This window comes from Oryctolagus cuniculus, chromosome 2 (assembly GCF_051225735.1).
Source record: "Oryctolagus cuniculus isolate XC-2025 breed Fujian yellow rabbit chromosome 2, ASM5122573v1, whole genome shotgun sequence".
NCBI lineage: Eukaryota > Metazoa > Chordata > Mammalia > Lagomorpha > Leporidae > Oryctolagus > Oryctolagus cuniculus.
Window position 1 is genome coordinate 21521292 of NC_142868.1, and position 23779 is coordinate 21545070.

At 49.3% G+C, this 23779-nt stretch overlaps 1 long non-coding RNA gene across 3 annotated transcripts; it reads left to right on the forward strand.

Moving 5' to 3' along the window:
• The first annotated feature begins 12046 nt into the window (after positions 1–12046).
• LOC149127701 (uncharacterized) lies at positions 12047–19159 on the forward strand. Of its 3 annotated transcripts, XR_016229579.1 has the most exons (5): positions 12047–12311; positions 12532–12857; positions 14972–15132; positions 16065–16158; positions 18651–19159. It is a non-coding gene; the product is annotated as an uncharacterized LOC149127701 (long non-coding RNA). The 3 variants fall into 3 exon arrangements; XR_016229580.1 differs by lacking the exon at positions 14972–15132 and having other exon boundaries at positions 18714–18892; XR_016229578.1 differs by lacking the exon at positions 14972–15132 and having other exon boundaries at positions 18651–18889.
• The last annotated feature ends 4620 nt before the right edge of the window (positions 19160–23779 follow it).

Below are 23779 nucleotides of genomic sequence, written 5' to 3' on the forward strand. Positions count from 1 at the left end.
GAATAAATGAGCTCCCTGGGAATTGCCCAACAGGCTGCGTTGGGTGCCTGGGTTGGGGAGGGAGTTCAGTGATGCTTGCAGTGAGAGTCTGCCAAAGAAGCAATAATTAGATCAGACACCCAGGGGCCAGCATTGTGGTGCAGTGTGTTAGGCAGCTTCTTGGGACACCCACACCCCATACTGGAGTGCTGGTTCAAGTCCCAGCTACTCTGTTTCACATCCAGCTTCCTCATGTTGTAAGTGGGAAGGCAGAAGATGCCCTGAGTGCTTGGGCCCCTGCCACCCACTTGGGAGATGCTGATCAAGTTCCTGGCTCCTGGATTCTGCCTGGCCCAGGCAGAGTGAACCAGTGAATGGGAGATCTCTGGTTGTCTATCTCTTTGCCTTTCAAATAAATCTCTCCCTACCCCTCACTCACACACACACCACCACCACCACCTGCTAGTGGGGAGTGGGGTTGGTGGACTTCTTGGCTCAGCCTACTAGTGGGCAACTACACCTGCCAGGGTTTTCTGAAGTTCATCTCTCAGAACTAATTTGCCTCTCCCCACAGACTATGCTGGGGCAGCCAGAAAACCTGGCAGAAGCAGCACTTCCATCTGATGAGGTATCACATAACATTTATTTTTTACTTTTTTATTTAATTTTCCCAGTAAAGAAACCTTTTATTTAAAGAATACAGACTTGATGCATTTCATAAGTACAGCCTTACAAATATAGTGATTCTTCCCACCATACTCACCCTCCCATCCCTCCTCCTCCTCTCCCATTCCCAATCCTTCTCCACTAAGATCCATTTTCTACTAACATTATACAAAGAAGACCAACTATATACTAAGTAAAGAGTTCAACAATTAGCACAGTAAAAAACAAAACAAAACAAAAAAACTGTTCTTCAACAGTTGAGACAAGGGTTGTTCAAAGTCATTGCATCTTGAAGTTAATTTCACTTTTTTTTTTTTAAGAAACTTAATTAGCTTTAATGAAACACCCAAGAATGATACATCTTTTGGAAGCAGTTAGACATGGTTATAATACAACTTTTTGAAGACAGAGGTTCTGCATGGGAAATTAGTGACCAGTGATCATGTTAATTTAACAATAGCACTCTTATGTAAGGTATCAGTGTCCACCCAAGACTCTTGACATGAGCTTGCTAGGATATGGAAGCCATTTGAATCCACAAATGCTGTTGGTATTTAGACAAGGCCATAAGCAAAGTGGAAATTCTCTCCTCCCTTCAGAGAAAAGTACCTCCTTCTTTGATGACCACTTCTTTCCACCAGTCTCTCACCCACTGAGATCCTTCATGCAGAACATTTTTTGCCACAGTGTCCTGGCTTTCCATGCCTGAAATGTTCTCGTGGCCTTTCAGCCACACCAGAATGCCTTAAGGGCTGATTCTGAGGTCAGAGTGCTATTTAAAGTGATTATCATTCTATGAGTCTGCATGTGGACTGCTTCTCATTGTTGGAGCATTTACTCCTTTTTAATTCTATCTATTATTATTACCAGACCCTTAATCCTATCCATATGATCACTTTAACACTTAAGATGGTATTTTTACCACCCAGCTTAAGGGGATTTTGGGGTCTCATGGCAAGTTTTTAAACTGTACACTTAGAAGTAAGTCTGTAGGAATGTATGCAGAACTATACAGATTTACAGTTATAAACTTCATACACTTCATAATTATAACTTTAGGAACATGGTGATTCTTCCCACCATGCCCACCCTCACACCCATACTCCCAACCCCTCTTCCTTCTCCCTCTCTTATTTCAACTCTTATTTTTTTACTGAAGTCTATTTTCAATGAACTTTTTTCTTTTTTTGACAGGCAGAGTTAGACAGTGAGAGACAGAGAGACAGAGAGAAAGGTCTTCCTTTTTCCATTGGTTCATCCCCCAAATGACCACTACGGCTGGCGTGCTGCAGCCAGCGCGCTGCACCAATCCAAAGCCAGGAGCCAGGTGCTTCCTCCCCGTCTTCCATGCGGGTGCAGGACCCAAGCACCTGGGCCATCCTCCACTGCCTTCCCGGGCCACAGAAGAGAGCTGGACTGGAAGAGGAGCAACCGGGACAGAATCCAGCACTGCAACCGGGATTAGAACCCGGGGTGCCGTGCCGCAGGCGGAGGATTAGCCAAGTGAGCCGTGGCGCCGGCCTTCAATGGACTTTATACACATATGTTTAACTCTATATTAATTAAAGAGTTCAACAAATAGTGTAAAGAAACTGTTCCTCAACAGTCAAGGGCTGTTCAAGTTATTGCTTCTCAAAGTGTCAATTTCACTTCAGATTGCCATTTAGGTGCTCTGTTAGTTATCACATATCAGGGAGAACATATGGTATTTGTCCCTTTGGGAGTTTCTTATTTCACTAAGTATGATGTTTTCCAGATTAATTTATTTTGTTGTAGATACGTCATTTTTTTAACCACTGTGTAGTATTCTTTTTTTTTTTTTTTAATTTTTTTTGACAGGCAGAGTGGACAGTGAGAGAGAGAGACAGAGAGAAAGGTCTTCCTTTGCCGTTGGTTCACCCTCCAATGGCTGCCGCTGCAGCCGGCGCACCGTGCTGATCCGATGGCAGGAGCCAGGTGCTTCTCTTGGTCTCCCATGGGGTGCAGGGCCCAAGCATTTGGGCCATCCTCCACTGCACTCCCTGGCAACAGCAGAGAGCTGGCCTGGAAGAGGGGCAACTGGGACAGAATCCAGCACCCCGACCAGGACTAGAACCCAGTGTGCCGGTGCCACTAGATGGAGGATTAGCCTAGTGAGCCGCTGCGCCGGCCCACTGTGTAGTATTCTATAGTGTACATATCCCATAATTTCTTTAGTAAGTCCTCAGTCGATGGGCATTTGTGTTGATTCCATGTCTTAGCTATTGTGAATTGGGCTGCAATAAACATGGGGTTCAGATAACTCTTTCAAATGCTGATTTCATTTCCCTTGGGTAAATTCCCTAGAGTGAGCTGGCTGGGTCATATGGTGGGTTTATATTCAGATTTTTGTCTTCTATGGTGGCTTTATCAGTTTACATTCCCACCAACAGTGGATTAGGGTACCTTTGCTTTTCGTTCTTTTTCTTTTAAGATTTATTTATTTATTTGAAAGAAAGTCAGAATTACACACAGAGAGAAGGAGAGGCGGCGGGAGGGGGGGGTCTTTCATTGCTGGTTCACTTCCCAAGTAGCCACAATAGCTGGATCTGTGCCAATCTGAAGCCAGGAGCCAGGAGCCTCTTCTAGGTCTCCCACATGGGTGCAGGGGCCCAAGGACCTGGGCCATGTTCTACTGCTTTCCTAGGCCATAGCAGAGAGCTGGATGGTAAGTGGAGCAGCCAGGATTCAAACTGTTGCGCATATGGAATGCCGGCACCACAGGTGGCGGCTTTACCCACCACACCACAGTGCCAGCCCTAGGTTACCTTTTCGCCCACATCCTTGCCAGCATTTGTTGTTTATTGAGTTCTGTATGAAAGCCATTCTAACTGGGGTGAGGTGAAACCTAATTGTGGTTTTGATTTGCATTTCCCTGACAGCTAGTGATCCTGAACATTTTTTTATGTGTGTGTTGGCCATTTGCATTTCCTCTTTTGAAAAATGTCTGTTAAAGTCCTTTACCAGTTTCTTCACTGGCTTGTTTGTTTTGTTATTATTGAGTTTCTTGATCTCTTTATATATTCTGGCTATTAATTAATCATTTATCAGTTGAATAGTTTGCAAATAATTTCTCCCATTCTGTTGGTTGCCTCTTCACTTTCCTGAGTGTTTCTTTTGCAGTACAGAAGCTTCTCAATTTGAGGTAATCCAATTTGTGAATTTTGGCTTTGATTTCCTGTGCCTCTGGGGTCTTTTCCAAGAAGTCTTTGTGTATGCCAGTGTCTTGCAGGGTTTTCCCAAAGTTCTCTAGTAATTTGATGGTGTTGGGTCATAGATTTAGGTCTTCAACCCATTTTGAGTGTATTTTTGTGTAAAGTGTAAGGGAGGGGTGTTCATACTTCTGCATGTGGAGATCCAGTTTTCCCAGCACCTTTTGTTGAAGAGACTGTCCTTGCCCCAGGGATTAATTTTAGCTCCTTGGTCAAATATAAGTTGGCTGTAAAAGTTTGGATTGATTTCTGGTGTTTCTATTCTGTTCCATTGGTCTATCCATATGATTTTGTACCAGTACCATGCTGTTTTGATTATAACTGCCCTGTAGTATTTCTTGAAATCTGCTATTGTGATGCTTCTAGCTTTGTTTTTGTTGTATAAAATTGTTTTAGTTATTCGGAGTGCCCTGTGTTTCTGTATGAATTTCAACATCATTTTTTTCTAGATCTGAGAAGTCTTTGGCATTTTGATTGGTATTGCATTGAATCTTTAACTTGCTTTTGGTAGTATGGATATTTTGATGATATTGATTCTTCCACTCCAGGGACATGGAAGATTTTTCCATTTTTAATATCTTTTTCTATTTCTTTCTTTAATGTTTTGTAATTGTCATTGTAGAGATATTTGACATCCTTGGTTAAATTTATTCCAATGTATTTGTTTTTTTTGTAGCTATTGTGAATGAGATTAATCTTAGAAGTTTTTTCTCAGCTGTGGCATTATCTATGTATACAAAGGCTGTTTTTTTTTTTTTTATCTTTTATTTAATGAATATAAATTTCCAAAGTACGACTTATGGATTACAATGGCTTCCCCCCCATACCGTCCCTCCCACCCACCACCCTCCCCTTTCCCACTCCCTCTCCCCTTCCATTCACATCAAGATTCATTTTCGATTATCTTAGTATACAGAAGATCAGCTTAGTATACCTTAAGTAAGGATTTCAACAGTTTGTTCCCACACAGAAACATAAAGTGAAAAATAATAGATGATTTTTTTTTAAATGATGATGAAATCAGATCAGACCTATTGTCATGTTTAATCCCAGTGAGAGTCAAGTTGGGAATTGATAGTTTCTTTTTTTTTTTTTTTTTTTAACAGAAGATCAGTTTAGTGTACATTAAGTAAAGATTTCAACAGTTTGCACCCCCATAGAAACACAAAGTGAAATATACTGTTTGAGTACTCGTTATAGCATTAAGCCTCAGTGTACAGCACATTAAGGACAGAGATCCTACATGAGGAGTAAGTGCACAGTGACTCCTGTTGTTGACTTTACAAATTGACACTCCTGTTTATGGCATCAGTAATCTCCCTATGCACCAGTCATGAGTTTCCAAGGCTATGGAAGCCCCTTGAGTTCTCCGACTCTTATCTTGTTTAGACAAGGTCATAGTCAAAGTGGAGGTTCTCTCCTCCCTTCAGAGAAAGGCACCTCCCTCTTTGAAGACCTGTTCTTTCCACTGGGATCTCACTCACAGAGATCTTTTTGCCAGAGTGTCTTGGCTTTCCATGCCTGAAATACTCTCATGGGCTTTTCAGCCAGATCCGAGTGCCTATCTATGTATACAAAGGCTGTTGATTTTTGCATATTGATTTTCTATCCTGCTACTTCGCCAAACTCTTCTATGAGTTCCAGTAGTTGCTTAGTGGAGTCTTTTGGATCCCCTGTATACAGAATCATGTCGTCTGCAAATAGGGATAGTTTGACTTCTTCCTTCCCAATTTGTATCCCTTTGATTTCTTTTTCTTGCATAATGGCTCTGGCTAAAACTCCCAGGACTATATTGAGTATCAATCATAAGAGTGGGCATCCTTGTCTGGTTCTGAATCTTACTGAGAATGTTTCCAACATTTCCCCATTCAATAGGTTGGCTTTGTCATGAATTGCTTTGATTGTGTTGAGGAATGTTCCATCTATACCCAATTTGCTTCGAGTTTTCATCATGAAAGGGTGTTGTATTTTATCAAATGCTTTCTCTGCATCTTTTGAGATAATCATATGATTTTTGTTCTTCAGTTTGTTGATGTGATATATCACATTTATTTATTTGCAAATGTTGAACCATCCCTGCATACCAGGGATAAATCCCACTTGGTCCAGGTGAATGATCTTTCTGATGTGTTGTTGGATTCAATTGGCTAGAATTTTGTTGAGGATTTTTGCATCTGTGTTCATCCAGGAAGTTGGTCTATTGTTCTCTTTCTCTGTTGCATCTTTTTGAGGTTTAGGAATTAAGGTGAGGCTGGTTTCAGAGAAAGAATCTGGGTGGATTCCCTCCCTTTCAATAGCTTGAGAAGAATTGGAATTAGTTCTTCTTTAAATGCCTCATAGAATTCAACAGTGAAGCCATCTGTTCCTGGACTTTTCTTTGTTGGGAGGGTCTTTATTACTGATTAAATTTCCTTTTTGGTAATGGATCTGTTTAGGTTTTCTTTGTCTTCATGGCTCAATTTAGGTGGGTTGTATGTATTCAGGAATCTATCTGTTTCTTCTAGGTTTCCCAGTTTGTTGGCATCCAGCTCTTTGTAGTAATTTCTTATGATTCTTTTTATGTCTGTTGTTACATTTCCTTTTTAAAAAAATGTTTATTTATTTATTTGAAAGGCAGAGTTCTAGACAGGCAGAGGCAGAGAGAGAGAGGTCTTCCATCTGCTGGTTCACTCCCCAGATGACCACAATGGCCAAAGCTGCGCCAATCTGAAGCCAGGAGCCAGGAGCTTCTTCTGGGTCTCCAAAGTGGGTGCAGGATCTCAAGGACTTGGGCCATGTTCTACTGTTTTCCCAGGCCATAGTAGAGAGCTGGATCAAAAGTGGAGCAGCTAGGACTCGAACCAGTGCCCATAAGGGATGCCAGCATTGAAGGTGGCGGCTTTACCCACTACGCCACAGTGCCATCCCCGTATTTCCTTTTTCATATCTAATTTTATTAATTTGGGTCTTCTACTTTTTTTAGTTAGTCGGGCCAAATGGTGTGTCAATTTTGTTTATTTTTTCAAAAAACTAGCTCTTCATTTTGCTGACATTTTGTATTTTTTTTTGTTTCGATTTTATTTCTTCTGTAATGTTAATTATTTCTTTTCTCCTACCAGTTTTTGATTTGGTTTACTGTTGTTTTTCTAGATCCTTGAGATGTACTGATAGCTTATTTATTTGGTGCCTTTCCAATTTCTTAATGTAGGCACTAATTGCTATAATCTTTCCTCTTAACACTCACATAACATATTGATGAGCCATTTCATTGAGCTCTAATTTGTAATCCAAGCCTTTAAAACTGATTAGTTCAAAGATGGAATACTACTTTTAAGTCTTTAGAATGGATTATGTTTCCAAAGTTTTCTTTTCTTTTTTTTATCATCTCAAAATGGTTCAGTTAAAATTTGAATGTAGGCAGGGTCTGCATGCAGGTAGTGGTCATGTTCAGTGTTGGCCAGTAGATGGCAGCAGGTTTGAACTTTGCCTGGGAAATACGCTTTTTTTTTCCCAGGTGGAGGCAACGGGCACTGGCAAGTCAGCCTTGACACAGCAAACTTGAGAGTGAACAGCTTTGGATAAAAGCAGGAAGTGAAGCGTGGTCTCCAGTCTCCATCATTATCCTCGTGAATCCATTCAGCTTTCTGTGCTTTTTGGCATTTAGTAAGAAATGTGTATGGAATGCCCACTGGGTATCAGGTAGTCTGGTCATGGCAGATGAGGTGGAAAGTAAAAGGAGGGTACTCTCAGCAAAATAACTCGGTCTCTCATCCCAATGCAAATGGGTTCACAATGATGTTTTCAAACAGGTGCACGGAGGTGCATAGCAAAGGTGCTACAGAGGGCTACGGAGGGCTATCCAGGAGGTTCTTAGTCCAGTTCTCCTCACAGTCGCAAGCCCCTGGCACCAGGAAGGAAAAGCAGATTCCATGCCTCACTGAAGTGACTTCTGCTCCAACTCAAAGGGCGAGATTTGGTTTCTGGAAGGTTGGACCGTATCTTAGAGATGAACAAGCAAACATTCATGACACCCTGGGCTCAGGGCTAGGAGCAGGCACAGCCAAGCCTGGGTTGCCTTTGCTCGGTGAGTCAGAACTTGTCTTCAGTACACTTCTGTCACTAGGGATTGTGTCTGTAGCTGATGGTTCAGAGACGAGGCCACTTCCCACCACGAGAACCCTGTTCTGTTGTCTCTCAGGTTGGGCAGGGGCGCTAGGAAGATGGCAAAACTGTTGCTGTAACAGGATGCAGGAGGCTGAGTAACTTCCAGCTGTGGAGGCTGGAAGTTCAGGCAACACTGCACGGGCTCTGGAGAGAGTCCCCCTAGCTGTGTCACGTGACAACTGAGGGCAGGATGGCAGGAACGCGGGAGGGAGAGAGAGAGAGGGAGAGAGAGAGATCACATGGTAAAATAGGAATCCAGAGACTGAGGATGGCCCAGTCTTGATGTTTTATAATAACTCATTCTTCTGGGAACTATTGGAGTCACACAAATCTGCTTCAGGCAGTGGCTTCACCTGCTCTGCCACAGCACTGGTCCAGGACTCTAGTTTTTTATGTGCTGGTAGAGAAAGCTGGGTATGCACATTTCTATTGGCCCGGTCCTGGGGCAACCATGTCCTTGACCCGTTTTCTTTCTTTTTCTTTTTTTTTTTTTTTTTTTTTTTTTTTTTTAGAGGCAGAGTTACAGACTAGAGAAAGGTCTTCCATCTACTGGTTCACTTCTCAAATGGCTGCAATGGCCGGAGCTGGGCCGATCTGAACCCAGGAGCCAGGAGCTTCTTCTGGGTCCCCCGTGCAGGTACAGGGGCTCAAGGACTTGGGCCATCTTCCATTGCTTTCCCAGGCCATAGCAGAGAGCTGGATCAGAAGAGGAGCAGCCGGGACATGAACTGGCACCCCTATGGGATGTTGATGCTGCAGGAGGAGGCTTAGTCCACTACGCCACAGCACGGGCCCTTCACAGAAGCTGTTTCAATCCATCATCTCAACACTCACCCTTGTACCCTCCTTGTATAGAAGATCACAGTTGGCTGGCGCCGCGGCTCAATAGGCTAATCCTCCGCCTTGCAGTGCCGGCACACCGGGTTCTAGTCCTGGTCGGGGCGCTGGATTCTGTCCCGGTTGCCCCTCTTCCAGGCCAGCTCTCTGCTGTGGCCAGGGAGTGCAGTGGAGGATGGCCCAAGTGCTTGGGCCCTGCACCCCATGGGAGACCAGGAGAAGCACCTGGCTCCTGCCATTGGATCAGGGCAGCGCGCCGGCCACGGCGGCCATTGGAGGGTGAACCAACGGCAAAGGAAGACCTTTCTCTTTGTCTCTCTCTCTCACTGTCCACTCTGCTTATCAAAAAAAAAAAAAAAATCACAGTGAGGATCAGAGAGGTTAAGTAACTTGCCCAGAGCTGAACAGTTAAGTGAAGGATTTGGGATTCAAACCATTAGACTGGCCCAGTGCGACTTGGTTGTTTAATTAATTAATTGATACAAAAAGACCTATTAAAGGAATGTCTGAGCCGAACACAACACAATGCTGTGTGTTAGGGCCGTAAGGTGGACACAACAGGGGAGGCACCAGCCTTTGAGGAGCTCCTGGTGGAGCAGGGAAGGTGGACACTGGCACAAGAAATGGCACCACAGTGAAACCAGATCCCAGGCCCGCCGCATCCCCCTGTGTCCACTGCTGCACCTGGGGCGTGCGTCCCTCCCGGGGGACCTCCTTGTCCCCTGGTCCACAGTGCTCTTCCCCAGGCCTTCATGTGGCCAGTGCCTTCCTCTTCCGCAGGCATCAGCTCCAGTGTCCCCTGCTCAGTGAGTGCTGTGTGGCCTAGTGCCAGTGTGGATGGTGGCCCAACACCCGCGCCTGCCTTCCAGCTCCCCACCTTACTAGCTCACTGAGCTTCCTCCTCTGTAGCAGGGGCAGTCATAGTGCCTACCCCGTGGGTTGCTGGGAGAATTCCGTGAGTCTGTGAGCAGTGCAGACGCTTGCGCCTCTGTTACCCCCAGCCACCCTACCTCGTTGGGTTGCGCCCCCTTTTATCCAAGTGCATCACACAATCCTGTTCACTTGTCATCCTTGTCCTTGTTCTCAAACTACCCCTGCATTTAGCGGTGCGTTGTCTGTCTCTGCACCTGCAGCTCCTAAGCCGGGGGATGGGGGTGGTGTCTTGTACCCCCTGCATCTGCCCATGGAGCTAAGCTGGTACACAGTAGTGGCAGCTCAGTAGTTATCTAAGAACCCACACCACAGCCTCAGCTTCCGCCGTACGGCACAGATGGTGGGGAGAAGTGGCTGGGCTCTGCCGGCCTCCGCTGACCCCTTAGCAGCGCGAGCTTTCCCAGAAAGTCTCTAGAGGCTTTCAGCCCGGAAGTCACGACTTGAACATCTAGCGATGGGAGGTGAAAGCCGCCAGCCTGCCTTGGCTCACACTGTTCATGTCATCCTTTGACGTTAGACTTAAACATGGGATTGTGTATTTAATAAACAAAAGGGCCCTGAGAGAGTCTCTGGAGCCTTCTGCTAACATTCATCATCTTCCGGAACACATCCTGCCTCTTGGACTGGGGATCTGGCCAAACCTGGAGCAGGGAATGGATAGGAGAAGCCCGCACGCACCCACCCAGAACTGCTGAAGATGCTCCAACTTTCTCCCAGGCGAATGACAGAAAGAAACAGACGCATGGCTCGGGCTGATCCCTAATTGCCGGATTTGAGCCTTCCCCAAAAAATCAGCCGTTTGCTGGGAGGCTGCTAGTGTGTGAAGTCCGGAGAGCCAAGGGAGACTGTCTCAGCCTTCAGTGCGCCCCCACCTGCTGGCTCATTCCTGGAATCCTAATGGCAAAGTCTTTCTTTCTGCCAAGAGACAAGTGACTTGAAAAGCACATGGGTTTGGGTGGGAAAAGTCTATCACTGAAGCTCAGTCTAAGAGGCAAAGGGTTGACCTAAGACCATTAGACTGAAAGCTTCTGTTTGGGAGAAGACGGAGGAGAGAGGAGGGGCGGCAGGGAAGCCAAGGGCTGCCTGTGCACCACCGGAGGGTGCAAAGAGCCACAGTGACGTCTTGCGATCCTGTCTGATTCTCAGCTCCCATGCCCTGCGTGCGTCTAAGTGAATGTGTATGAACCCAGCTGCCAGCCAATGGCAAGATCAACACCAAAGGCAGGGGGCTCTGTGCAGGAGCAATGTAGGGCAAAGAAGCTGCTACTGTGGTCATGCTGCGAGACAAATCACCCAGAAGGTGACGTGGAGAAGAATTCAGTGGGTGCTTCTTGCTCACGTATCTATTGTCAGTTTGGGTTCAGCTGATCTGCGAAGGCTCTGCTGGGGCCTCTGAGCTGTTGATGAGCTCCGGGCCTGCTGCACGGGTCTCTCATCCTTCTTGGACCAGCTGAGGAGTGAGGAGTGAGTGGGCACACTCAATGCCTCTGGAGTCATCAGCACCGAACTCGCCCACCGTCTCTTCTACCCCTCCCCCAGCCACTGCTGTTGTTGTCAAGGCAAGGAAGCACAGGTTTCTCACACAGGTGGGGTGGTGATGTCTGCATGAGGAAATTCACTGAGCAATCACTTAATCTTCTACAGGGAGCCTGGGTATCAGCGACCATCTTTTACCAACCTCCTGACGTGCCTTGGATTGCCATGACCCCCTCTGGTTTTCTCGTGCCCTCACAGAGTTAGGTTAACAATCTCGACGGGGTTCAGGGTTCAGGGTTCAGGTCATGGTGCAGCCTCCCCCACGCCCATGTGCCATAATTTTGTTCTGAGAACAGGTCCCTGCTCTCCAGTGCTGCCCACTCTGCAGGACACCAGGCCCCCTCGCTCTGTTTCCTTGGGCTAAAATGGATCAGATTCTACTTCTTTTTCTGGACTATGCATTCTTGGTTCGGGTATTGGGCAGGGAGGGTAACTCTTTTCTCCATAAATAAAAATCCCTCAGGTATGCCTGAGTATCTGAAAAATGCCTTTGTACAAGCAAGGGGTCCGCGGTGTGGGAGCTGGAGCTTCATCAGATTCGCCTTTGTCAGATTGTCTTTCCCATAGGAAATTGAATAGTAAAGGTTATGTTCATAGCTAATAAGTGTATGTTGCTATTGTGGGAGCTGCAAGTAAGTGACAGGTGGCGACTGACCACAGCAAAGCCCGAGCCCGAGTTCCAGCTCACGCTGCACGTGCTCGGAGCCTTTGATCTTGCATTCGCTGGCAGCTGAGTTCACGCTCACCCACTTAGGTAAACAGGAGGAGCCGGAGCGAGAGCTGGAAAGGACTGCCCGGCATGTTACATTCTCAGCTGGTGCTGGTTTCCCACTACCAGGAGCCCCAGCAGCCAGCCCCGTGCCAGCGCTCAGCCCGCTGAAGCAGCAGGACCCAGCAAATTCACCCAGTGGGAGAGACGGGACACACACGCCTTGCCTGGCTCCCCATCCCCTCCCCATTCTCCACGCTGGTGCCGGCGGGACCTGGGTGAGGAAGGAAGCAGGGGCACTGGTGTGCAGCTGTAACGTCACTGCTTGAGCCGTCTCAGAGTGAGGAAGGAGCAACACTGAGTTTTCGGGGGAGGGAAGCCCCGCTCATCTAGTCTTAGAGCCTGAGAGCAGGGCTTAGGGCAATGCTGGGTATTGAAGGGGACTCATCTCCATCCGGGCTTTTGCTCAAGTGACCGCTGGGGGCTGGTCTGTCGTAGGTACCCATCTCGGGCAAATCCTGTGCTGGGCAACTGTGGAGGAAACCACAGGGCACTACAGCTGCCCTTCCTGGTGCTTGGGATCTCCAAGTGGAAACGGGAAGAACGTGCAAGGGAGGCATCAGGTGCAGAGTGACCGGGCTGCAGGTGCAAGTCAGTGTGCTGCGGAACTTCCTGTCGGCATCTAGTGGTGGCAGGTGCAGGGCTCGCTGCATCGCTCTGTGCCACTGTCCTCTTGATGGGCTCTCCAGAAGCAGAAGTGGCAGTCCCAGCCAAGTCTCCTTAGCTGATAACTGTGGCTAAGGCTTTGGAAAACCTCTGACAGGGTAAGTGCTGCTTTTTTTTTTTTTTTTTCGGTAAGTTTTTAAGCATTTTATTCAGTGGGGGAATTGCACAGGAAAGTGAGGGCTTTAATTAGGGGAGAAAGAAGTCTAGAAGCTAAGTTGGGTCCGTAGCAGGCAGAGAGCAGGCCGGGTGTCCTGTGGAGCAAGCGTGCAGGCAGGGAAAGCAGAGGCACCGCGGAGGCGCAATGCAACAAGGGTGCGCAACCAAAACAAAGGAGGGGCCCACTGTGCTCCAGGCCTTTTATCTACTCCCAAAGGGGCGTGGTTATCTAGTCTGACTGGCAGGTGAGCCTCCTGGTAAGTGCTGTTTTAAAAGATGATCTCTTTTGTCCTCTGCAATTCTGTTGGAAATGGCCACTGCTCTCCTCACCAGACAGTAAAACTGAGACACAGGGTGATAGCTTGCCCAAGGAGTCGTAGGCAGCAAGGGTGGGGTGGGGTGGGGTTCGGGGCTGAGGCCAGGTGGGCTGGCCCTGGAGCCTTCTAGTAAGTGCTGCACCCTGAGCCCTTCTCCTTGTTCCCCCAGGAATAGCTGATAGGGGCTCCCTCAGCATCCCTGCCAGCATTGTGCAGTGCCTGGAGGGTGGCACTGGGCCTCTTGCATCCAGTCTCAGAGAGAGAGATGTCCCCTCAAATGCAGATCCTTTCTGTCGCCGGCAAGGCCATGGTTCCCCCTGTGTTCCCTCGTGACTGTGGGACAGGCAGGCTGACCCACCTCAGTCCTCGTCAGCCCCAGCCTGTGGCTCCGTCACCCTCCTGTGTCTCTCAGAAGGGGCCCCTATGAGAACTATGGCCCCATAAACCCTAACTTGGGAAACAGGGAGTCAAAGCTGTTGAAGACAAGAAAACTCCAGAACAGAGGTTCTGAAAATGCACCCCCTTGAAATCTCTGTGCCATTGCTATGGGCTGCACCGGGACTCCCCAAGATCTGCAAGTTGAAATCTTGACCCCCAGGGCCTCCGAAGGTGACCTTCAGTGGATATGAGGGGACTGCAGATGCAGTGTTCAGATGAGGTCATCAGCGTGGACCTAATCCAATAGGAGTGATGTCCTTACCAGGGGAGAAGTCTGGACACAGGGACATGCACGTGGGAGAAGCCAGGTGAAGACGGAGGAAGCAAGTGGGATGATGCTTCCAGCAGCCAAGGAGCCCGAAGACTGCCAGCAACTTCCAAGCGGAAGGGCGAGTGGCAGGTGCTTCCTCAGGGCCCTTGGAGGGAGTCACACCGGCCCACAACTTGGCCTTTGACCTCCAACCTCCCACCTAGTCCTGGGAAACTCCTGCCATCACTGCCTTCTAAAGAGCAAGCGGCCCCTCTCTGCTCTCTGCAAGCTGGGCTGTTGCGGAGTTGGGAACGGGGTCAAGGCCAGGGCTGTGACCTCGAGATGTATTGTGCTGTCTGTGCCCAAACCCAGGGCAAGCTGGTTGAAAGCAATATTCAGGGCGGTCTTAGGGTACCAGAAACGCCCCCACAAGCAGCTGGGGGAGAAGGTGGAGAAGAGACAGGCTTGTCTAGCCCTTTGCCGTGCATCGTCTGTGCGCGTTTATGCATTTTTAGCTCCAAATTTCTATTCTTCCATTAGTGCCGTCTCTTTCCCTTTCACCTTTCACCTCCACATCTAAATCTCCATGGCCCAAAGTGAGAATCTTGATTTGCTGGCACTGTCTATATATGTATCCAGGACCCCAATTAAAGTCTGTTGTTACCTACCAGTAGCCTTGAGAAGGTGGCAATGTCACCGGGAGAAGCACTGTGGGAATTGAAAAGGGCGCCTCCAAAGATGTCCACATCCCAATTCCCAGAACCTGGGTGGGGGGGTTACCATCACCCAGGGAGCGGGACAGGGTAACCACAAGGGGCCCTTATGAAAGGGACATGTGGGAGCTGGCCAGAGAAGGTGACGGGACAGTGGGAGCCAAGAGGTGGGGGCAGACATGGAGATGGCAGGTGACAGAGACGTGGTTGTGGACATGCAGGAGAGGACACTGACTCTTCAGAATGGCAGTGTGTATGGGAGCTTCCCAGGCTACTGTGACAAAGCAGCACAGCCTACATGGCTTAAACAGAGCACATTTATCCCCTGACAATTACAGAGGCTCGAAGACCCAGTGTGGGCTGGCGTGGTTCCTTCTGAGGGCCATGCACCTGCTGCATACCTGTCTGCCTTGTGGAGTTGCTGGCAGCCTGTGGCATTTCTTGGCTGGTAGAATCAGCCTTGAAGATAGAGGAAGGGGCCGCAAGCCAAGGGATTCAGGTAGGAACTGGAAATGTGAGAAATGGATTCTCCCCCACAGACACCTTGATTTTAGTCCAGTGAGACCTGTGACAGCTTCTGACCGCCGAACTGTTGTGTGGTTTGTGCTGTTTCAAGCCACGAGGTTTGTTACAGCCCCTGTAGGAAACTGATAGATCCGGGATTCTTCATCTTGACTCCAACGGAGAGGCTGTAGGGCTGGGCCGGTGACAGAGCCCTGTCACCCAGAAGCACTCCTCTGCTCTTTCTGTGTTGGTTCAGTGACTGCTGTGTGGCAGTCCTGGGCATGTCCTGTGTGTGCGTGCCCCCTCCCCATCATATTTGAATTCTCAACTCTGTCTTCCTGCACAGGGTTGCCAGGTTTAGCAAATAAAACCACAACCTTGGGAGTGAGCATTTGGCCAAGTGGTTATGAAGCCGGTCAGGATGCCTGGGCCCCAGCAGAATGTCTGGGTTTCAATTCTGGCTTCAGCTCCTGACTCCAGCTTCCCGGAGTCTGCAGGGATGCCTCAAGTACTTGGGGCCTTGCCCTCTACTTGGGAGGCCCGGATTGAATTCTGCCTTCTGGCTTTGGCCCCAGCTGGGGGCTGTAACAGGCGTTTGAGGAGTGATTCACGGGATGGGAGCTCTCTCTGTCTTTCATCTCCCTGCCTTTCAAATAAATAAAAACCTCTAACACTGCATGAGATGTGCATGTACCAAGAAATGACTCACGGCTTATCTGAAATTCAGATTGAAGCGGCATCTTGCGTCTAATTTGGCAAGCCCAGCCCTGGAAGATGCCCAAGACCCTCCCCCCCCACCTTGAATTAGGCCTCAGGATGCTCCAGCCCCACCCCTGGAGAATTGTCTCGGTGGGGCCAGAGCCCCTGCACCCTCCAGCTGCCTCCTCACCCCTCTGGTGTCTCTGACTGGCTGCTTTCTTGTTGCAGCTGCCGTCTCTGTGCCTGGGGATTTTACTGAAATCAGACACCAGGAGGAAAAGACGGAAGGAAGCCTGTTGAGAAGGAAGTGATCCTGGAACAGGTGTGAGGTCTTAGTTCAAGGTCTCAGGGGTTGTGGCTGGCCCAGGAAAGGGGCATGGTTGGATTCCAGCCTTTCTCTCTTTTTAAAAAAGTACTTATTTATTTGAAAGGCAGAGTTACATAGAGAGAAGCAGAGATATAAAGAGAGATCGTCCTCCACTGGGTCACTTCCCAAATGGCCGCAATGGCCAGCGCTGGACCGGGCCGAAGCCAGGAGCCTAGAACTCCATATGGGTTTCCAATGTGGGTACAGAGGCCTTGAGCCATCTTCTTTCTCAGGAGTATTAGCAGGGAGCTGGATCAGAAGTGGAACATCTGGGACTCGAACCGGCACATATATGGGATGCAGGCATTGCAGGCAGTGGCTTAACCCATTGAGCCACAAAGCCAGCTCCCAGTTTCCAGCCTTTTTGACCTGCCCTTAGGACTAAGTGAGGCTGTGTGAGCTCTGAACCCAGGAATGAGGGTGTCTCGGTCTGCAAGGACTGCTTTGATAAAGTGCCACCAACTGGGCTCGGGGGTTGCTAATGAAGATGTCACGTCTGACAGTTCTTCGGACAGGAAATGCAGCATGAAGCTGGCAGGTTTGCTTTCTGGTGAGGGCTCCCCCTGTGGCTTGCAGATGGTGCCTTCTGCTGCCTCTTCGCACAGCTGTCTCTGCGCGTAAGTGTGCCGGGCATCCCTCTGTGTGCCCGAATCTCTGCTTCGTGTAGGAATACCAGTCAGACTGGATGAGGACTGGGGCAAGCCCTCATGGCCCTGTTGTAAAGCAGTTCTCTCTTTAAAGGTCCCAGGTGTTACACCTTCAACAGGCAAGTTTTAGGGGCCCGCAGTTCAGCCCATAGCAGGGGGCGTGAGGGAGATACTGGCTAGGGTCTCATAGCCAAGTGCTCTGGCCCATGGACAAAGGATCTATCCATTTCCACTCCTTCCCCTCCTCCCACCAGAAAAAAAAAAAAGCAAAAAGAATGGTATAAGCTGCTGGCTGAGGCCGTGGCTACCCAGAGCCTGGGGACTGACACCTGGTTGCAGCTGACACACTTGGCATCATAAACAGCCCAGTGAGGGCCGGGAGTTGTGGCTCAGTGGTTATGTTGCCTCAGAGGATGCCCATACCCACCCCCACCCCTCCCCCCACCACCAGAGCACTGGTTCAAGTCCCAGCTCCTCAGCTTCCAATCCAGCTTTCTGGGAGGTGATGGCTGAAGGACTTGGGTCCCTGCCATGCATGTGGAAGACCTGGGTTGAGTTCCTGGCTCCTGGTGCAGCCTGGCCCAGGTCTGACTCCTGGGGGTGTTTGGGGAGTGAACCAGTGGGATGCAAGATCCATCTCCATCCATCTCTCTCTCTGCCATTCAAATAAAACAAAAACAAATACTTTTTTTTTTTTTTTCAAAAATAAAATCCCAGTGGGAGGGGCTTTCTGAAAACTTCCACAGGGCTGAGGACTGAAAATGGCTATGGGTTGGGACAGACCTTCAAGCAGAGTTACATCATGGTCCCACAGGAGGTCTGGAAACCGAGAAATCACAGTGCTTGAATGCTGGGAGCCAGCAGAGTGGGGCCTGTGATGACTGCGTGGAGAAGCCGGCCTGGGAAAGCTGAGGGCTGGCCTGGAGACGCCTGTTCCGGCCGCTGCAGAGAGAACAGTGCCCAGCCCCCCGCCAGCAGGCACGGGGCCAGTGAGTCTCTGGCCGGATCCACACAGGGAGAGCGGTGATGCCAGGATGGGCCTGAATGATGCATGAAGGCGTCTGTAATTCGGAGCCTAATGGAAGGTGGTCTGCTCACTGGACAAAGCCAAGGGCACAGCACAGCTGGCGGTGAAGCTAGGCTCACCAATGTCACCGGCAAATCCTGATAAAAAAGACTGACCTCGCAGGCCCCAGGGTACACATTATTGGTCCTGATGTGGATCCAAATTAGAGGTTTGTAACCCACGTTCTGTGGTACCCAAGGGGTCCCACTTGGGATTTCCAGGAAGTGTCCCAAAGCCCCATTCCTGTGACTATACTGTGAACTTGCTTGCATGTTGGACTTCTATACCGAATTTCTTAGGGGAGAAAGAAAGCAGAGATTTCCCTGTGCTAAATTTTTAAAAATGATCAATCTAGTCCAAATACTTTAATTTTTAAAGATTAATTAAATTAATTTATTTGGAAGGCAGAATGACAAAAGAAAAAAGAGAGGGAGATAGAGATACAGAGAGAAAGAGAGAGAGATAGAGAAAATCTTCCATCTACTGGTTTCACTCTTCCAGTGCCCACAGCAGGCAGGGGTAGGCCAGGATGAAGTCTGGAGCCCCGAACTCTGTCTGGGTATCCCGTGTGGGTGGCAGGAATTGAAATACTCGAGCCACCATCCACTACTTCCCAACATTAACAGGGAACTGGATTGGAAGTGGAGCACCTGCGGCTTGATACAGACTAGGGCTTCCGCATGGTGGCTTAACCAGCTGAACCACAATATCCACCCCCTACCTTTATTTTATAGATGAGGGATTCACTCACCGCATGCACTGAGCGCCTTCATGCACGTGCTACTTTGTTCCTGCAGCACAAAGCCACACACCCTCAGCAATGAACCCGGAGACTCCGAGCGGACTTCTCCCATTTCTCGGCCAGAACCAGTGGAGGGCTGCGGTTGGCGGGTGTTGGCTTCAAGGCCAACTGTTCTATTTTCGGGAACTGTAATACATGCTTGAAATGCGTCACTTTCTAGTTATTTTTTACTACATTTAGCTGTTATCTACGCTCTGGATGTTACTCATGTTTCTTGCATCTGCACGGTAGGACATACTGTAGACTAGTACATAGTACATGGTAGGACATACTGTAGACTAGTGTGCTACGACACGGCTCTTCCCAGCGCTCTCTTCACAGATTTCACGCCGGCAACTTGAAAGTGCCCAAGGCAGAGCCCTTTGCACCACAGAAATCAGAAAACTTGCTACAAATGAGGGCTTTGGGTCTGTCTGTCTTAACCAGACAGAATGTGTTCAACTTTAGGGTCTACAAAGACGACGTTGGGGAGTTCCGAGAATTCCTTTCTGATGAGGATTTTGGGGGTTTTATGGGGAAGGCAAAAGCTGAGCTGAGCCACGCCGAATGACAGGATGTCACCCAGAAGAGCTAAAGGGAAGAGGAGATCCAAAAGTGAGGGGTGGGGGCAGGAGTTTAAGGAAGTACTGGCCGGATGGCAAACCTTTCTCTTCTGGAAGGAAGAGGAAACTGACCGATATGCAAAGGAGGTTGACATCCAGTTGCTGGAGACTTTGAGGCCAGGCCAGGGAAGTTGGACCTCCAGTCCATGATGAGCCTCTTGGCCTCTGGGCAGAGAGGGAGGTGACCCCAGCCTTCTGTCTGTAAGCCCCATGTGATGCCAGAGTGCAGGGTAAAGTGGAGGGGAAGGGGAGGTGGCGTGGGGAGGGCACTTGTATGGTTACCATGACTCTCTGAATTCTAAGTAAAAGGGGAATTTTGATGAGAGTGTTCTCAATAAAAATCCAAGACCTGCCAGGCCAGGCGAAGAGCTGAAACAGGTGTCAGGTGTCACTGATGATGGCTGCCATTCACTAAGCACCTGCTGTTTGTCACACTCTTCACATGCTATTAGTTCTTCAAAAGGCGTGGAACAATCAGGAATTAGCTTTGTTTTTCTCTTTGCTCTGTCTTCAATCCCCGATAGATATTTGGTCCCACTCCACTCCGACCTCGGCCTCTTAGCTAATTGTGGGATCACATCTGGTCCCTCCCTTTGCAATGGTGGACAACTTGTCACTCCTTGTCTACAGCCACCGTCTGAGCCTGGAAAAGGGCCCCCTTTTGATACAAGTTTAAATTTAGCCTTAGTTATGTCCTTTAGTATTGTTTGATTCTCACAGAACCTAATGAGGCAAGTCCTGCAGATGGGGAACTAAGGGGGGGGGCTGAGTAGTTTGTCCCACACTAGCTGGACCTGGGACCCAAGTTCAAGTCTTTCTGCCTTCCCCACTTCCTGTTGCCATCTTTGAACAGACAGGCCAGGTTTGGACCTGAGGTTTTGGGAGAGTGGGAAGCCTTTAGCTGTTAGAGAATCAGGAAGAGAAGTGACTTGGTGCAGGACTGGCAGTAAGCGCCCCTGCAGACACCATGCTGGGGCGGGGGCAGTGTGGGACGTCCAGGCATTGAAGTGATGCCCAGTGGGAGGGAGTGGGAATCACACCTGCGCCTGTCCCTGGGGAAGGGGTCCTGCTCAAAGGTGACAGGCGGAAGGGGAAGCCAGGAAGCTCCACACAGCAGCTGATGGAGAGGCCTGAGGTTGTCTCCTTTCTGACCGTTCTGAGAAAGCAAATCTCCCTTCCTACCGCTGGTGATTTGCCAAAGAGGTGAAAGCTCATTTACTGATACCATCGCTTGGCCGCTGTGTGAGGGAGCCGAGGTATTATCTCCATTCTAAAAATAAACAGAGGGAGGGAGAGAGGCATGCGGAATACAAGTGGAAAATACAATCGGATTTGCAAATCCTCCAGGTTCAGGGAGTTCAGTGTGGAGGTCAAAATATGTCTGGGGGAGTGCGGGGCTGGGGGGGGGGTAGTCGTGAGCACACGGGGAAGGGAGGAAGTGGGGGCAAGACAGGCACTCCTCCCCCCTGAAGTTGCCGCTGCCCAAGGACTACGCCTGGAAAGTGTGATAGGAAACCAAACAGCCAGCTATTGATTACTCAGACTAATGAATGACACCTCATCCCACAGCAGCCCCGTGGAATGAGAACGGGGCTCCATCCTGTCTCTGACATTGGCCAGCTGTCTGACCTTGGACAGTCTCTGGTCCTCTTCTTCCACCTGTAAAATGTGGAAAATGCCGCTCCTCCCTTTCTCTCTCTCTCTCTCTCTCTCTCTCTCTCTGAGAATTAAGCAGGAAACCCCAAAGTAACAGTCATTTCTTCTGCCAGTGTTTATTATCGCCTGCTGTCACCAGTGACTCGCTTGGCACCTACCTAGAACAGGCTTGATTAAGTGCTGGTAGCCCGTCTCCAGCCTAGGAGCAGATTCTTACAACTGCGTTTCAGCTGGAATGGGGCAGGCGTTCCAGGCGTGGGCCTCCCGCAGGTAACTCTGGGAAGCCATGACCTAGAAGGGGCCGGGAGCTTGGAGATTGCTCCCTCAGCCCTGTTCTCGGTCTGGCAGCCTTCCTCCAAGGTGGTGGTGTGCTTAGGGATCCCGGAGATTCTCTGATTGCAAAGTCAATGGGAAGCCAACAAAATGAAGAGAGGGTATGGGGTAACCGCAGGACTGAGTATGGTGATGTATCAGAGATGGAGGACAATCTTATCTTTTGTTAAGCACCAGAGAAGACTGAGGCTGGGGAAGGGCTGTGATTTGCCTGGAGCCACACGCAAACTAATGACAGCCACTAAGGATGGGACCCAGATTTCCAGACTTCCGGCCCAGAATATAATCGGTTTATCCGCAGAAGTGGCTTTTACCTAAAAAGCAAGATTTTCTGGACACAATGGAAATAGTATGTGACTGCCCAGCCGACTTCAGCCTTGCATAGGAGGCCTTGGTGTGTGCGTGTGTGTGGTGGTGGGGAGACAACTGCCTCTAAGCTGGTTGACCCATCCACTCATTCCCGGAAACATGGACAGAGCACCTGTTCTATGCAAAGAAGGGTGCGAGTCACTGGATGACTGTTTGCTCTTCCTGCACAAGGACTTGAACTTCCCCCTGGGCTGGGGTAGGTGGCCTGTGAGCTGGCTCTCAGTTGTGAGCAGATAGAAAGCTCCGGCCCACTTGAGGGCGGCAGAAAGCCAGCAAGGTCGGTAACATTTCAACCACGGAAACAGAGGGAGGGAAGCTCCACGCGCAGAGCTGAGAGCCCGCCACAGAGAGACTGCAGGTGTGGCGTGGCTTTGGGTGGCTCAGGGCCTCCTAGAAGGGCCCCGTGGCAGAGCAAATGGAAGGGAGAGAGCAGCCAAGGGAGCCACGTGGGCTTTGATAATGTTTACCAGCCCCGAGCAGTGAATTACCTACCTTCACAGGGCAGGTGTTTGGCACAGCGGTGAAGTCATTGCTTGGGGCGCCTACGTCCCATATCGCAGTGCCTGGTTCAAGTTCCGGCTCCTCTGCTTCTGATGCAGCTCTGGCTGACGTGCACCTCGCGAAGCCGCGGGTGGTGGCTCAGGTACCTGAGTCTGTACCACCCACAGGAGAGATCTGGATTGAGTTCATGGCTCCTGGCTTTGTTTTGTTTTGTTTTTATTCGAAAGTCAGAGTTATGCAGAGAGCGGAGAGGCAGAGAGAATGAGATGTCTCCCATCCGGTGGTTCACTCCCCAATTGGCCGCAACGGCCAGAGCTGCGCCGATCCAAAGCCAGGAGCTTCCTCCGAATCTTCCCACACGGGTGCAGGGCCCCAAGGACTTGGGCCATCTTCTGCTTTCCCAGGCCACAGCAGAGAGCTGGATCAGAAGTGGAGCAGCCGGGACTTGAACCAGTGCCCATATGGGATGCCGGCACTGCAGGCAGTGCCCTGGCTCATGGCTTTGGCCTGGCCCCAGCCCTTACGGTTTCAGGCATTTGGGTAGTGAACCAACAGGTGGAAGATCACCCTTTCTGTCTCTCTGTTTTTCAAAGTAAAATGAAAATAAATTGGAAAATATGACCAAGATGCAAATTTTTTAAAGAAAATATTTGAATGTCAAATGCGTCTCCCAGAGCAAAGACTTAAAAAAAATAGAGAAATAAAAGAAATGTGGGTATGGTTTTTTACTGTCCTCCCTCAAGGAGCATAAGACCCCAGAGGGAGGTGCCCTCTATAGATCAGTGGATCCTAACTCTTTAAAAACACAGAGATCCTATCCATGGACTCATTCGCCAAATGCCCCCAATGGCCAGGGAGCTGGCGGTTCTATCTAGGACTGCATCGTGGGTGGCACAGACCCAATTACCTGAGCCATGGCCACGGCCTCCCAGAGTCTGCATTACCAGGAAGCTGGAGTCTGGAGCAGAGCTGAGTATTGGACCCAGATATTCTGATATGGGAGGTATTTTTTTTTTTTTTTTAAGATTTATTTTTGGGGCCGGTGCTGTGGCACAGTGGGTAAAGCCCTGGCCTGAAGCACCGGCATCCCATATGGGTGCCAGTTCTAATCCTGGCTGTTCCTCTTCTGATCCAGCTCTCTGCTAATGGTTCGGCGCAGCTCCGACCATTGCAGCCATCTGGGAGATGAATCAATGATGGAAGACTTCTCTCTCTGTCTCTACCTTTCTCTGTAATTCTGTCTTTCAAATAAATAAATCTTTAAAAAAAGATTTTTATTTATTTGAAAGGCAGAGTTACAGAAAGAGAAGGAGAGACAGAGGGAGAGGGAGAGAGATATCTTCTACCTATTGGAAAATCTTCTACCCACTAGAACATTCCCAGATGGCTGCAATGGCCAAGGCTCAGCCAGGCCGAAGCCAGTCTCCCACGTGGTTGCAGGGACCCAAGAATTCAGGCCATCTTGCACTGCTTTCCCAGGGAGCTGGACTGGAAGTAGAATAGCTGGGTCTCAAACCGGAGCCCATATGGGATGCCGGCATTGCAGGCCGTGACTTAACCCACCATGCCACAGCACGGGCCCTGGGGTGACTATCTTAAT